The sequence below is a fragment of the Rhopalosiphum maidis genome, chromosome 1, assembly GCF_003676215.2.
Source record: "Rhopalosiphum maidis isolate BTI-1 chromosome 1, ASM367621v3, whole genome shotgun sequence".
Lineage (NCBI taxonomy): Eukaryota > Metazoa > Arthropoda > Insecta > Hemiptera > Aphididae > Rhopalosiphum > Rhopalosiphum maidis.
Genome location: NC_040877.1, coordinates 64437447 through 64456152, shown reverse-complemented (window position 1 = coordinate 64456152; position 18706 = coordinate 64437447).

Sequence of the window (18706 nt, the reverse complement as noted above, 5' to 3'; positions counted from 1 at the left end):
CTATTAGTATTTTACTTTAACAATTAATGCAAATGATAATATTAAACAGTAAGTACATGCTGCTCTTGAAAACGCTCACCACTCGCGAGCTTACAATAATTTTAAATAAATAAAATAATAAAACATATAAGCTTAAAATATGCGTAATATAAACATATAATATGAATTTCATATTTGAAGACCGGATTTTTATGCAGCGTGCACCTGAAAAACGTTCAAAATTAAAATGTTGATGACTAAAAAACTCTAGAACTAGAGAATAATAATAGTTTTAGCGTACGTATACTTTGATTTATTTTTTCATAACTATTATAATTAGATAGGTATTTATTTTATATTAAACCGATAATAAGCATACAAAATGTAATATAATTTATAGAATTTTATTTAAATTAATCATCGTGTATATTTCTAAGTTTCTTCCATAGAGAAAAATTATAAGATTATAAGATTTCTTTCTTACATCCACCTAGCCATTGCGGCTAGACTATTCCTAATAAAAGTAGCCACCTATCTTTATATAAGAGAGTTGTTACATCTTCTTTATTTCTTTTTTTTCTTTTATTAAGATAAGCCATGTCGTCTGAACCATTGGCTGACAATATTGTACTTTCACAATTTATATTAATATTGTTAATTGTTATTTTCATGATTATATCGTAATTAGTATTATATAAAGTCTAATGACAACGATAAAGAAGTACAAACCACAAATAATACCTATATTAATATAAAAACGTATATTTTGATGAAATCCAATTTTAAATATGAATTTTAATTCGAATACTATGAGATTTGTTTGCGTATTCGAGTTGGGTCCAAGATAACATTTATGATAAACTACTAATTGGGTCCGACTATAAAAACGATAACACATTAGTTAAATCCTACTATAAAAACTATGAAAACTTACAAGTATTGATAATAATATTATATACCTTACTTACATCAATTTATTGAAGTCTTAAAAACTGCAAAAATCGATAGTTACATAAAAATAAGTGGACAGAACAAATTAAACATTATTTTGTTGAAGAAAAAATGTCGGAAAATGTATAAGTAAAATAAATAGATTAGATTTTGTAAAAGCTCTATTTTTTAAATTTTTACCAACCATGTAAATTTGTTTAACCATCTCATACCATTGCATACCATTTTATAATTATTTACTATAAATTGGAAACTTAAAAAAAATACATTTTTAATCGTAGGCACCCTAATTTATAGATCATTGGCAGTCCTAAGTCTGTAAAAATGAAAAGAAAATGTGTTCTCCATGACCCCAACTAGAGTAGTACCTGAAAAATTGTGGGACCCAACTAGTTACTACCTAATAAACACCAAGACCTAACTACACTAAATAAGGGTCTTGTGGACCCAACTAATAAACGCGAAAGTTTGCAATCATGAACAAAATAAAACTTTGTTTAAATTAATCTACTTCACTTAATTCGGATTTATAACTCATTTCTATAAAATTTGGTTCATGCATTATAAAGTTCAAAAAGTTTGAACCGTACGGGATTCCTTTCTTTATAATAAAAAATCATTTATATTATTATATTATTTAAAATACGCACTTTAATGATATGTGCAAGAATAGGGAAATTTAGTGGTTCGTAAAAATTTGGTAGTTCTATAAAATAATTACATAATATATTATTTAAGTAAATAACTTATGTAAAATATGTAGGTATTTTACTTTTTTGGTTGTTTTAAGATAATTAGTTATATCAATATTGTATAGTATGTACAGTAAAATTCATAATAATATATAATACACGTAAAAGTTTTAAATCCCCTGGAATAATATTTTTGATAAATAGCAAAATAATTAAAATCATTATTCATCGTTAAAATACATGATTTCGTTCCAATTATAAAAAATAACTGTGTATATATATTTTAGATTTTTTTGTTCCAGTATAAAATATTTATAAATATTTATTTAGGATTTTCAAACTTTAGACCTTTAAAATTCAAATTAAAGATTTTATAAATTGTTTACTTTAAAACAACGTTCTTATAATAATAATTTAGTACAGATATAAGAACAACTTATGTGGGATTTTGTATTAAATTAGAAATAAAAAAATTTCTTATGCCTAACTTCTAAAAGAATAAAAATATTTTGAAAATTATATCATGTACAGAGAATTATAATATAAAAATTTGGTGAACAATTCAAGTTCAGTTTTTTTTTCAAATTAAAAATTGTTTGAGGAGAAATAATTATTTTACGAGTGCATAACTAATGCCGTTAAAATTTAAACTTCAAATGCTCATTAAAAGTATTTTAACTACTCGGTAGACATTTTTTTAAATATAGTCTATAGATTGTAAAATTTTTAAAGAACTTTGTATCAAATTTTAAGTATCTATAAACAGCTAATTTCATAACAGGAATTTCTAACTACAAAATAATTTTTAGTTTTCGAAATTTTGACAAATTTTATCAAAATTTTAATTTTTTTTTAAAAGCTTATAAAAAAATATTGTGGCTATAAATTTTTAATATTTTTTAAATGTGAAATAAACCATCATTCATAACTTTGTATTAAATTTTCAAATATTTTTATACATTCATAATTTGTTTTAAATCAAAAACTGAATTGTCTATAAATATACAGTTAGTGAAAATTAAAAAATTAATTTTGTCTAAAACTCGTTTAGTGTAAAATTATCGTTTTTCCCCAAAGTACTAACAAGGTCCAATTTACTACCAGAATCTATCTCCAAAATGGAAAATTGAAGCATTTTTTTTTTTTATCTCAAAAGGTGATGATAACAAGAAATAATACACATCATCATAAAATCAATACATTCGTCATTCATTGCTCTACTTATAATTTATAATAATGTGTAATTTACAATCAATCATCATAGTGAAAACATTGAAAATCACAACTCATTATATTATGTCGAGTTGCAAAACAAAATTGATTAATTAAATCATTAAGGTGCACACAAATTTAATGGACCAATCATGGGCCATTAAATCAAATTTAAAAAACTATCAACTAACTATAAGTACATGATTCGTTATTGGTTGATATAATTTAACAATATTGGCACAGTATATTACTTTTTACCATGAACCTTATTTTCAATCATCATAAAATCAAAAACCTTCGTGATAATGTATTCATTAGTTTTTTACTTAATATAAAAATTTGTATTACATGATATTTTGAAAATAAAAATTATATGTATACTACAGTATGTGAAGATATACAATTTATCACGGAAAATTTAATATGGTAAATAATACATACATATACTATATACATATTTATTTATATTAAAATATATTATATAGTATTATGAACGAGGAAAATTATCGATTCGATAAAGCTTCCCACTGGTTTTTGGTCACCCGTCTTTCTCCAAGTATATCGCAGCTGCAGAGTGATTACCCAAGAACATTTTCAAACGCCTAGCTTTTAGTCTTGTTTTCAGCCTCAATGGTCTCGTTCCACACGGAGGACTTTTATTGCCTTTTGCCATTAATCTCTGCCGTCGGTCATGCTGTCTATACGAAATATGGGTAGTTATGTATCAAACGTGTGTCCGAATGATACATTTCGACACAATATACCTATAAACGAATGTTACGAGTCATATTAATATATTGTATAAGCTTTGGAAAACTTTCGGATTCATATATTTGAGCTAATATTATTTTTTTTTTAAACACTGCACACTCAACCGCGTCGCGATTTCATCGAAAAGATTTTGATGTATTTCCTGTCACGTAAACGTACAAACACACTCATATAACGCATCTCTTTAATATTACCACGTCGGTAAACCGAAATATCATATTACAATATTGTAATAGCACAAACCATCAGGCAAAAGCATTAGCATCTGTGAAATAAATATCACGTATTTATTTATTATATTATAGAACACACGTGAACTATTTTCTGTTATTGTTTTATTTATACAAAATGTATGTATATTGAATAATATGTAGGTATAGTGTTACTTCGATGCGCCTTTCTGTCTTTGTAACTATTATAAATAACTGTATAATACAACTCTTACAACTAAAATCAACAGCGTATTAATGTAATGTATATTTATATTATAAATAAATGTTTAAATAGTACAGTTATAATAGTTAATGCAATTAAAATTCGTGTGATTTTATATGTATTATATGTGTATACATAAATTAACATACAGACATGTCAATGTCATACAATAAAAAGTTCAATGTTATAGGTACTTTATTATGTAATATATAATATAATATACTTAATACATTTATTATTTATATTGCTTATAAAAAACTCATATAATTTAATTTAAAAACACAAAAGAAATGTTAAAAAAAAAAACACCCGTTTCTTATATTACTAGTTTTTACGCTCTCCTGTATTGTGTTTTTAAATTCCAGAATTATATAAGTAAACGTTTCGAAATTATACAGATTTTGCAGACTTTTAATTCCTGAATTTTAGGTTATATATGGCTTTAAATATTTTTTATTTTTTTATTTATTGTTGTTACTTTAATTATATTTTACAATTTATACTATAGTTTTTATAACAAACGAAATTAGTTTAGAGTAGATAGTTAGTATTAATTTAATTTAAAAATTATGTGAATAATTCATCCATTGATAAAACTTCGTTAAATTTAAAATAGTTGTAAAATTTACACAAATTCATAAAATAATACTTACAAACATGAGTTTCAGATTTTATAGTTGTATTTATTATATAATATTATGAATTAATTATATGTGTATCGCATAAATACAAATATTCAATAAATATTATGAAAAATATGTATTATTTACATAATAGTAATTTATGTTAAATGTATTTATAGTTCAACTTAAATTTATTTAGTATATATAATACAAAAATATTTTGAAGTTACATTTAAAACACAAAAATAGTTTATTCAACAACACCGAATACCTGAACACACCTATAGTAGAATCTATTTTACTAACGCTCCCGTCCACCACATTAAAAAAATCCAGAATTTTATGCTCCAAATTTGATCCATCCAAATTTCATCGTCGTATTTTTATTCAAAATAAATTTTCTCGGTAATCATAAAATATAAAATATTATATATGGCGAAACGTAAAGTTAACTTTCAAGCGTTCTTCTTAAGATTGATTCTATACTTCCATTTAAAGTGCATTTTAACGCACTTAATAATATATAATGTACAATTAAATTTTTAATTTATTTAATATTTAATGAATAAAGCAATATTTCTTCTCTTTGACGTCGTAAATAATTGTTAATGAAATTAAAAACTATATAATTAGATACATTTTTCAAACTATTCCTGATTGCGACAAAACTACATTAATTGCATTAATTATTATTTATTTAATATTTTTATTCAACTGTAATAATATACCATCATAATTTTTCAATAGCAAAATAGTAAACATATTATAAGATAAACACACCTAAATATAACTATATTTATAGTACTTACAAAGTCACTAAAAATTATGCACTGAACCAAAAATCATTGGTAAAATTAATAATAATATACATTTATCGATTTTTAACAATGATACATTTGTTAAAAGAACAATAATTGTTTCGTAATTGCAAAAATATTATTGAATGTGTTGAGGATATATTTAAAATAAAGATATTCAATTGTTCAATTTACTAAATAAACACATTAACAACGAACAGAATAAGTATTAAGCCAATGAACAGATTTTTATTTTGATATAAGTACATGTAGTTTCAATGATGTGATTAATTCAACCATATATTATTTTTAGTGGGTATGTGTTATATTTAAAAATAAATTTCGTTATTACCTTTCGTTCATAACAACGCAAATTGTAATCTGAACTTACACCAATTGATCTGTTATATAGTCTACAACCTAATTAATTATGTGTGCAGGTGTTTTGGCATTAACTAGAGTATCAGACAATTTGTAAGAAGTATAAGTACCAATATTTACGTTAATACAATTATCATTATTTTATACATTAAAATGTTGTTACCATTCAAATTTCAATTAAATAAAATTATTTTGAATATAATAAGAATAAGAATTATTTAAACACATCTTTATTGCATTATGAATATTTAATGATCGAATTCCTAATTCAGATGACAATTTAAAAAAAATATTACATACAAGGGAAACAACGGACAATTTTTTTCTGTTATCATAATAATAAATTGTTATTCCATATTTAATGTATATTAATGAGTTTAAGATCAATAGGTATTAGGTAATCCACTATGCTTGCGTGCTCCAATTCCTTGTAGAAATTTACTAAAGTTTTCCATTATTAGTTAAATCGAAATGTAATAACATTAATTTAGCTGCATTAATAAAAACAGTCAATATAAAGAATTTTGGTAATAATTATTATCTTCAAAACTTGATTGATGGATTAAATTATATCGAAGTTGATAGGTACTAGTATATGCACACCAAAAGGTAATAAACAAGTACATTTCATTTTAGGACTTTTTATTGGAAACAATCTTTTATTAAATAGTATAAGTGAGTTTTGTAAATCGTTTTCAGCTGATTACTTTTGTAGATTTTACAAAGCTCATAAATCCCTAACATATAAATTATGTGAATAAAATGATTCATTACTCTGTTATAATGTGAGCTACTCTGAATATATCAATAAAAATAATTTTAAAGTGACTAGTATTTATAGTAAAGCAATTTTAAAAAATATAATCTCCTTTCTCTTTGTAAAAAATATCAGCGTAGACGCAATGCATGATCTTTTTTAAAGCATTTGCCATTACAATATGTTTTATATAATGAATTATTATATAGACTTGGTTAAAATAATTTTTTAGAAGAGTTAAATTTTAGGAAATGAATTTTAATTATGGATGTGTTGAAATAAGTAATATTTCTCTATAGTTAAAACTATTTAATTTACTTAATAAAAATGTCAACTCAAATTATATTTGTACATTATTTGTCATTAATAGTTGGTGATTTAATTCCTAAGATGATGCAGTATGATCATCTTCATTTAATTTTCTAAAATAAAATAATATAGTGTTATCACAATATTAAATATTTAGAAGCATTTGTATATTTAAGTAAGTAATAGAGAATTATTTACGAGTGTATATACAACCAATAGATTATATAAGTAGCTATATATTTTTTTTACGGTTATTTTTTTTTTAAAAAGCATGAAAACTAATAAATAATAATAAATTAATGTTAAAAATATACACGTAACAACAAAATTTAATGTTGTAAATTGAAAAATTCCACTTGTATAAAACGTATACTATATAATAGTAAGTGAAATTACTCTCTCGTCTGCATTTCCCGTGCGACGTGCACATATAATATAATTATCAGCATAAAGAATAAAAGCTGTGCTATTCTGATTGGCCGTCTTTGTTAAAATTATTAGATTACTACGCTCATAATATCAGTAGTTTTATTATATTAAAATATATATATAAATCATATTATGATAGTAGCAATATTAAAATTAGGTAGGTAAGTTTATTGTATAATTTAGTCAGACCTAAGCACAACATTCAACTAATATAATAATATTCCATATCGTTACGAATTACAATATGTATAATAATTATAAATATTAATTAGATACGAATTATCTATGATTATTATTCATCTCCTACAATTTGAATATCTTGTACTTAGTTTTCATTTCATTTATTTTTAGCACAATATAATAATTTTTGGATGCCACGAGTAACTCGGTCCTACTAAATAAACAAGAAATAAATGACCCGGACGAATAAAATTACGGTTTTCAGATTTGAATACATTATTAGATCCCACCCCAACCCTGTAACTGTATATACATATTTTTTTTATGTTTTTATTAGAATGCTTACAAACTGATCCTAGTATTTTCCTGAAGTACAGTTATTATCCAATGATAGTGCGTATACGTGATAATTTATATAATATACAGCTATAGCAGTAAGTATAAATGTATTATGGCCATAACAGTGACATCGGCTGTGTACTAAAATATATACGCTTATACATAAAAACGTTTAAATCTGAATTGTATAGTTGAACAACGGCTGATCTTCAGAATATCCGTATACTATATGGTTCTGTCTCCTGTGAATATTAAGAATTTTAAAGGACGTCCGTATTCTTGTATTTCGTATAATAGAGGAAATATATATAATTTTGCAAAACTAACAATATTATTGTTTGCTTCATTTTTCTATATAGCTATACTGTAACATACATTTTTAGTATAAAAACTTAAAAAGTAGACAAGTGGGTACCGCTCTGCTACACATTAGGTGTAGAGTGGGTCACTATTATGATTTATGAGTGTATTACATTTGAATTCAATGATATATCATTGTATACGATAAACGATTGTGAGCGAAGACTATCTGTCAGCCTATATCACTAAGTATATTTCGTGATGTGTTTTTTGAGATAGTTATTAAAGTAATTTATTTTACATCTAGTATAACACGGTAGGTTGATAAAATATTTCCCGAAAATATTTCAATTATATATTGTTAGTATTTAATTATTATATTAGTATGTATCTATATCATAGTATATCAAATTTTAATTTTTATAACTCAAAAATTAATATCTTTCTATAAATACCGTGAAACAGTAAAAATATATTCATAGTAAAATTGGATAATAATATCTTAAAAAAAATAAAAAAATGTTACGTACTAACGTACCTATAGTAAAAGTTTTAAGTTCTCAAAAAAAAATATTTATAAATTATAATGAAATAATTAATACGATCATTTTTTATTTTTTAAAAAAATGCCTAATTTCGTTCAAATTTGAACTTAAAATATCTATAGAAAAAAATAATTGTCTTTATATACTTATTAGATTTTATGGTTTCAGTATGAACTTATGAGGGATCTTTCTTGATTTTTTTCAAGAAATTTGATTTTTGACCTAGTGAATAATGTTATCAATAATTATGGAAAATAAACAAAAAAAAATTTTAAATTTGATTTACATAAAAATTTCTGTTTTTCCTTAATTTTTTTTCTCTATTATAATAAAAATATTGAGAATTTTTTTACTTTCGATTCTCAAAGTACCAACTAAAATTACTTTTCTACTAGAAACTACTCCATTTTTAAAATCCAAAACATTTTTCCTAAAAGGTGGTGACATGTAGACAGAAAAAAATACATTTCATTGTAAAATCAATACATTCATTTCACCGCTCAGAACTAAAATAGGATTGTTGCCGGAACGAACGTTAAAATATGATATTCTTAGTTCTAAGCCTTTATTTACTGTGAAATTATAATTTATAAAAATAAAAATAATAATACGTAAATATTACAAGCCGCGTTTACGTCATGACTCACCAGTCTTTAATACGTTATGTGTACTAAATACATATAATATTTAATAATATTAGTTGATAGTTATTTTTTTTAAAACTTTTTAACGTAATACTATTAATACTTGTTAGTTAGTTTTCTAATTAAACAATTAACGTATCTTTTGTAAGTTGTAATAACTTGGCCTTTTCCAGTTAATTTGGTAAATAATACATTAAGTTAAATATTAAAATCATATTTAGGTATACAAATCGTCTATATTTGTATAAGTATAACTAAAATTACAACAATTAGTTTTTTTTTTACTAAGAACAAAAAACAACTAAATAATATATTTTTTTAAAGAGTTCAAAGTCGTTCGTTTATTGTTTATATTATATTCTTAGCTCAAAAGTGTTAACTATATACTGAATCCACAACTATTATATCATTTAATACCACGTTACTGAGACACTGAATTTTGCTGCTATCGTATCGGAAATAATTACATCCACGCCATACTATTACTGCAAGTGGAATGTACTTGACGCAAAAGTAATTAAGTACTACAGAAAAATAAAATAAATATATATATTATGTTAAATGTTCTAACTGTTTCTGACGTATAAATGTGGAATACCTACGTTATAAAAGGTCGTTTGATTTTCCTCGTCATTTCCACGGCAACGGTACAATTACGTTAAATTAGATCAATTATTCGTATATTTACTTCATCCTCTATAATAAAAACAGATGTCATTAGAAATTATTGTAATATTCAGTATACATTAATCAATACTAATAAAATATTCATGCTATAGACTAAATTTAGTTACATTTAAAAATTTTATCAGTAAAATCTAAAATGCTTATAAAAATATTTATACGTGTTTTTATATATTTATTATTTAATAATATTTCTAATTTCTATTACATAATTATTTAAAAAATTAATTTAACCTAGTCCCAATCAGTCAGTGATAATTTTGATAATCATATATCTAGCTCGTTTAAAAAGAGAAATGTGATGGATTTTAGGTTGTATAATATATAATAAATGTGAGGTGAAAACTATATAATATATAATTTATCCAATACATGGACTGCAGGAAATCGTCTGGGCGCCATTAAGTTAACTTCTGCAACAACTTTACGTGAATATGCCCTATTTCTACAAATTTATAATTTTATAATGCAATTTTTTTTTTTTTTTATTTAAGTTTTAGAAAATTTGTATAAACTATGTATTATAATTTACAAAAAGTTAACGTAATGAATAATAAATGTGAAAATAAATGTGATGTTTTTATTTATTGTTATTATTTTTTTTATAATTGTATTGCCAATCGCATTTAGCATAAATTCAGTCTAAAAATAAAAAAACACTTGTATTTTAGAAACATTTATTTTAGATTTTGAGCGGAATATGTACAGCGTATTAATTGTACAATGATGTATGTTTTTTGGCTTATGTGTGTGTATGCGTTTACGATTTATAGTTAAAAAAATACTTCAATATTCAACTTTGAGGGTGGTAAAAATTGATAATTTCCAGTACATTAAAAAAAAAAAATTTAATACAGCAATTAATGTAGGAAGTCAGATGATAATATACAAGTCAAACAGTGATAAAAAGTTATTTAAGTGTATGTGATTAAATTAATACGCGTGTGACATTATAATATATATAAAAGACATCGAAAATTTAAAAGGCACTATAGATACGAGTATGTCTTTTGTGTTATATTCTATTAGATACCAAAATTAATATGCAGATAATTACATTAAAATATAGATCTATCTGCAATAGGAGGCTATTTCAAAATACCTGCAATAAATATTAATTATGTGTTTTATCATCAAATAAATGAAACTTACAAATAAATATTTCAAAAAAACCGAGAAAGTTGCTCTTATAGTAGGTTTTAAGTTGTGTACCTCATCAAAGTTCAGGTAGCTATAATATATGTGTTTTATTTTAATTCAATGATAAACCATTACAAAGGTACGAAAAATAATTCTAAGCAGAAACGATGTGTCAGCATCAATTTATAGTTGATTTCTATTACTATAGTAGGTTTTTTTCTATTAATAATAAACGATATAGAAAATAGGTTGATTTTAAACGGAAAGCAAATATATTGTATGATAATTAATAATTATTATAATATCGTATCAGTATATCTCGTATGATATATTATTGTTTTTTTTATTTATAATAGTGAACACTGACGTATAGTGTAAATAGATTATGCCAGTTATGACATATATAATTTAAAATTAATCTAAATATTTTAAAATTATAAAACTGCATGAAAATAATATATGAATTTATAATAATTCATAAGTAGTATAACGAATACGTAATGATGGAAAGTTTCATTTAAATATTCATTATTGTTAAAAATAAAACTTTTAAATATCTATAAAAAAAAAGTTTTATTTGTGTATTACCGATTCTTCATAATTCTTTAATATTAACTTATGATGAACATTTAATTAAATTGTCAAGCTTTTTGATTTCAAAAATATGTTATCATATACATAAATATTTTCATTTTTATTTTTGCTCTACTATTTTGAAGAGTACCAGGAATTTTTTTCTTTCGACCCATTAAAAACACAAAATTTAATTTTTCTACTTGAAATCACCCTCGTAGTTGAAAAATGAAGCGTTTTTTATTTTTACTTTTCCTAATGGTGATGATAGACACACAAAAGAAAAACACATTAATGTAAAATCAATACATCCATCAGTCCGTTTAATATCTAAAAATCTATGTCATTTATTTTATTATTTTTTGAATCAGTACAACAGCTTTTTTTTATTTTTAATACATTTATTATTATTATTATTATTAAAATTATACCTGCATTATTTTTTCGTAAACAAAAATTATGAACACTTGAAAAGGTTGATTTTCATAAGCGATGTTTATTTATGTTTTAGTCCTTAAATATGTTTAAATATGTATGGAGCTATTCAAAAGCTAATCAAGTTTCTTTTATTATATTTTTATGGTCACCGTGTGGCGTTATAATTGTATAATATAATATATATATATATATATATATAATTATTGTACATTTTTGTTTATAATTTTTATATCTACTTTATAATATAAGATATAAATTTAATGTTTTTAAGTATTTTACAATTGTTAACAATATTGGTCTTGTTAACAGTATCGATAATGTGTACAATTTTCTCTGTGGTGTGGGCTTCTCTTTGGCACACTAATCAACATTATATCAACAAATAAAGTATCTAATTTTTGATATATTTTGGAGTTAACAGATTACACCTCAACTTTTCAATCAACTACCATTCAATAATATATAGTTTAAATTGTAACTTAGTTATATTCAGCATACATCCATCTTAAAATTTGCTTACGGCTGATTAAGAATATAAACTACGTATAAAAGTTGTAATAATATACATTTAGTCTTGCATTAACATCAAAGACATAATAAAATAATAATGAATAAGCTATATGCCCCTCTTGATTGATATATGATTATACTGAAGCAAGTAATTCGGCTGCAGTATCTACCATAATATATATTATGTATGTGTGTGTGTATAGTATACTTCAATCCGTAACAGATAACATATTGAACCGGTTCAAAAAGTTTTATCATTTATCATTATATTATAGATTTAACTTTTAACCTTATAATATAGTCGGGTAATATTTTACAACTTATATTATTTCAAAATAAAAAGATTAATTTTTGTACAGACAAGTATTCATAACTTAAATTCAGTTTTTATTTATAGTTTGTACCATAAAATATTATCTCATTAATATAGATAATTCTTTAATATCTAAAACAAAAAAATATAAAGGTAACCTAACCTATGAATACTTATAGTTTATGATTTAGGGCTGTGCATCCTAATACATTTTTACAACAATTTAACCATCCGATTGTACCAACTATTTCATTGTTCATTGATTCTTTTTTTTTATATTTTCATAGCTACCCAATGAAGAGAAAAATCATTAAAAATCAGTTTTACAATTTAAGTCTAAATTGAATAATTATGTGCAATTCTTAAATCATTTAAAATTCTTCAAAACGTACGAATTTTTAAGAAAAAATACTATATCATTGTAAAATCTACTCACAGTTTTTTCATTTCAATCAATCGCTCTATAAATTTGAAATACATTTTCTCCCATATTATTGATCACTATACAAGCAATCATTATCTAACTCATCTAAACCACATTCAATCACAATATCCATTCATATTCTGATATTCAAGACTTCGAGTCATATCGTATTAGGCTCATTTCACAATACACAACCTTTTGTGGGTGTGTATACAATATGCGTGTATTATATATTATATGTACCATGCATGCATCAATCATTCTATGTCGATTTACGAGTATTTTAGTAAAAATATTTTTATCTTTTTTCCAACATTCATTTGAATATACGTCAAATCTCGTATTCTGAATCCCTTTCTATATCCATAATACATATTAACCCACAGCTAATTCCAGCAGTACCAGTGACAATTTAATCTGTGTTAATTCACACTGTTTATACTTTTATAATAAAATTATTCAATTCAATCAATATATTACTATATACATTTACAAACATATTTTTTTTTTTTATGACACAACACTATTGTTAATCAATAATTATCACTGTCTGAGTTTAACCAAAGCTATAGTATGGCATATATACTACAAAAACTTTCCTTTATATTATTATAGGGATATGGCCGTTTTTCATTCAAAATTAAATTTTCAACCACTGTTCCAAAAAAAAAAAAAACGTAGCATACGAAAGTATGTTGTTTACAAAATCTTTAACTCGTCAATCATATTATATATTACACAAACAAGGAGATTTATTTTATTTTCATGACAACAAATTGTTACGAATAAAACGAGAAAAATGACAAGATAAGTGGTTACATTTTTAGTTCGGTGAATAATTTGTATCGGTTAACTTTTTTTCTTACAGTAAATGTCATTATACAATAACATAAAACAAAATTATATAATCAATATATCACTTAAGAAGATGAAGGAAAAGTCATAAGGAAGGACGTACATTTACAATTTGGTTTGAAATTCTGACTGATCGGTCACCACAACGACCCATCAATCACAATATATGATATACATAATCAAACGAAACATGGATCTTCTAGAAAAGATTTTTGGAAAAACTTTAGAAATATTGCTTAACATTATACCATTTCCATCGGATAAATATAATCGAATCGTAGTAATTAATTAGTGCTACATTAATAAAATTATTACACGTTTTAGACAAAAACCCATCCCCCACATCACTGAAAAACTTCTTGATATATTACCCTTTAAACCTCTATAAAAGTTTTCAATGATTCTGAATTAATTACCTATAATATTATACATAATATATTACTTTTATTAAGGCAATGAATCGCATTTTATTTAAATAGATATACCAAAAAAAAAACATTTAAATATAGGTTATTATAATATATCATATTATATTATGTTATGATAAAAAAAAATATGGTTGATATGGATGAATTATGAGTAATGAATATTTTTAGCATTTGGGTATCGCGATTAAAACGTTTTGAAATTATCAAAACACTGATTCTGACTTTTGGCTTAATTCCAACTTCCAAAGCGTGTATTTTGGAAAAATATTATGATAAAAAATTGTTTCGTAAACTAATTTCACTGCATCGTGAATTATAATATTATAATATTAAAGTATTAGGATTCAAACTAAACCCATTTCTTTTTAAAAAAAAAAAAACCATAAAAAATGTTCAAACAAATCAATTCATTTTAACATTTACCACAAAGGCTCTAAAACTAAGATACAACTTTTTTTAATTTACTCAACCACATCTCCAAAAAATAACAATTTTACAAACAATTTAAAATAACCAACATTAATTAAAAGTAAATTTATAATGATTTGTTTTCAGTATACTTTTTTTGTAAATATTAAAAAATTTTAAATTATTTAAAAACATTATAAATTCAGAAATAACAAATTTGCAGTCATTTTTAGTCGCTATATACTTTACCCATTGACTACGATTATTGGGAGCGGATTATTTTCATAACTAATTCATTATTCTCGTTTATATGGTAGTAAAAAATTATTATTATATTATTGTTATAAGCTTGGATTAGTAACTACAATAACATACATTAAGTGATTAAACCTACTAATTTATCAAACACGTTACCAGTTTTATTTATTTAGCATATTATTTAAAACAATTTAAAAATTGGAATATTTACTATTTTCACCGAAACATCTTGTTTTGAAAAAAATTATAAATTTACCACATTGGTTACAACTTACAATCCATACTATTATCTCTAGATTTCGCAGTTTTAAATGATTTAAATGACTTTTATTTTTCTGAATTTCGTACTTAAATTATTAATTCATAACACAAATCATAATGCTAAATTTATTTATGTATAATATTCCGAATTAATAATATCTATAATTTATTGATTTAAATGACCTATATTGATACATTCAACAAAAAAATCTTAAGTTGATTATTATCAGCATAATTTATTTAAAAATATATATTCAATTAAAATTACAACGTATATGTTGATACGTTATACAATGAACTAAACAAACCAACTAGCAACTACTGACACTTTTAAAGTTTATAATTTAAACATTAAATATGTATAAATAAAATAAGGCTCGATAGAATCGATATTATATGAACCGGTGTACGCCCTAACCCGTTAAATGTATTCTATTCTAATACCTATCATCTAATCATATTTTATAATACATATTATGACTAAAAATGAAATATTGAAATTATAAAGATCTAACCTGGTTTCCATAAAGGTAGCACTAACACGAGGGCGTTGTATCCTCCAAGAACATAAGGGTTACGGCCAAAACGATGACTTTCGTCTCGAATCGATATAAAATAAAACAATAATAAGCGATAAATTTGGCTTATATAAGTAGGTATGTCAGCAAATCAGCTCGCAATCCTTTGGGGTTGATGACACATGACAACGTCCCACATTACTGTATGAAATATTATTATTGATTTATTATTATTATTATTATTATTCACTGTACACTAAGGTTTGCGTCTTGCAAGTTGTGATATAGCAATTTGGTTTAATAATTTTATTTCAAATCGTTTAGCGAAAGACTAAATATAATACCATATACCAATACTTTTATATCTCACAATAATTATCGTAGAAATAAACGATTGTATGCGTCTGGGATAGTTATACACGATGATAGATACATGAAAATTGAGAGCCACGAACAAATCTTCAGATTTCTGTGCTCGCCGTTGCTTTTAAGGTACCTATATAATTCAACCACTTATGTTGTTATTGTTGCACTATAAATTATAATTGTACTAGTTTAAATGTTCAAACACATGAACGTTGTTACCAATTTACTAGTTTAAATTTGTTTAATTTAAAAATAATTTATTTTTCTATTTGTGTAACTTACTTAATTACAATTGTTATAATCAATGTATTTATGAAATAAATATTAAAGGAGACAATTCAATAGGTAAAAATATTAACTAACTGAATTTGGGAGCCAATTCACGATACACGATTATGGACGGTTCTTATCGTGATGACCTTTGTAAAACTATGATTGCGGATGGACACGGTTACTGCTATAAAAGAATATGACCCCCAAAAACGACTCGATTGCAAACAAATGTTGCCAAACTTATAACATTTATTTATAAATGTATGAATAATATTTCGATGATACAGAAATTCTGAACATATTAAATGTAAGTTAAAAGTATTTTACAGTTAATTTTAGTTAAATACTGTAGTTAGCAGTTATAATACTCGTGTACAGCGCATTAAGTTGTTAACTAGGCACTTAAATTGATATTGTTTTGTGTTGTTTTTAATTATGTTATTGATTTAAACTCAAATAATTAAGTTTCATCTGAACATGGTTAAGAGGTAATTATTATTAATAAATACCGATTTAGACGACAGCAGAAAGATGGGTTATATTATATACAAATAATGATCAATTATCGTTATTAATAATATTGTGTAGTCACTACTCATTTGTTACGTCTGAACGATAAGCCGATCATAAAATTGATAATCGTTGGGCTCTGTAGACTGCGTCGCACAACTTGACAACGGTTCACTAAATTTCGCCCACAAACGTGTCATTTGTTTAGGTATAAAATATCTTTTGTCATATAGTGGAATTCCCCAGTTGTTTTCACTCAATTCAGCTGCTCTCTTACTCTAGACTTTTTTCATTTTTATAACAATAAATATATAAGTAACACAATCATTACAGGTATCTAAAGGTTTGTAGTACAGTTTTCCCAATCCGTTTTTCTCTATCAGTTTTTCCCAAACAATTTTTCCCAATTTTACTTTTCCCAAATTTAATATTTCCAATTTAATTTCTCCAATTTCAATATTTACCATAAAAATATTTCTGATAAAAATCTGTTTTGTATTGGGAGATATGATTTCGAAAAAAAATAAATAACTTTTTCGAAAATGATATTGAGAAAAAGAACTTTTTGAGAAAAAAATGTGAAAAACAGATAAGCAATAGTGTCTCCCTACCATTTAAAGGTATTAACCTGACAATGCATTGCAGGTAGACACGCTTTCTAACTTCTTCTCCTCTCCTTCTCTTCCCCCATCGTACCCATACACAATTATTTTAACATGAACCTAAAGATAATATTTTTTTTTTTTTGGTAATGTTTTGCATAGGTCGGATAAATGTCGGACAATTTTATTATTAAATTATTGCAAAACATTATGGTCCGGCGCACTAGTCATGGGAATAATCATTATAATTTAGGTCAAAATTGTTCAGGATACCACTGCATCATTGCTGTCACTTCAATACAATTAAAATATACTTATTTACTAATTAATTTTTGTTGAAATTTTCAGAAAATTTTCTAATTCTGTAAATTATAAAATGAAAAATTAAGTCATAAATAATTTTAAAAAATATCAAAATTATAAAATTCAGTACCTATAATTCGTTTTTACTGTTAAAAAAAATCAGTCTGTAGAATATTTATAATTAAAAAGTGTTAATATATCGATTTAGCAAACACAATTTCCAATACAACGTATACAAAAGCTGACAATTATTACGATAGTGAGATTTACAATTTCAACTAATGTATAAACGCCAAGCAGTAAATCATTTTTAAATCTGTAATCGACACTACTCGGGTTACATAAAATTTATCAAAAAATATTAAATATAAATATTCGTTTTTTAATCTAATCGGCTTATTTATTTAAATTGATAACGAGCACAATTGCACAAACACAATTATTAAATGCGTCACTCTAGGTTTATACACATCATTGTAACATATGTATATTCATTAA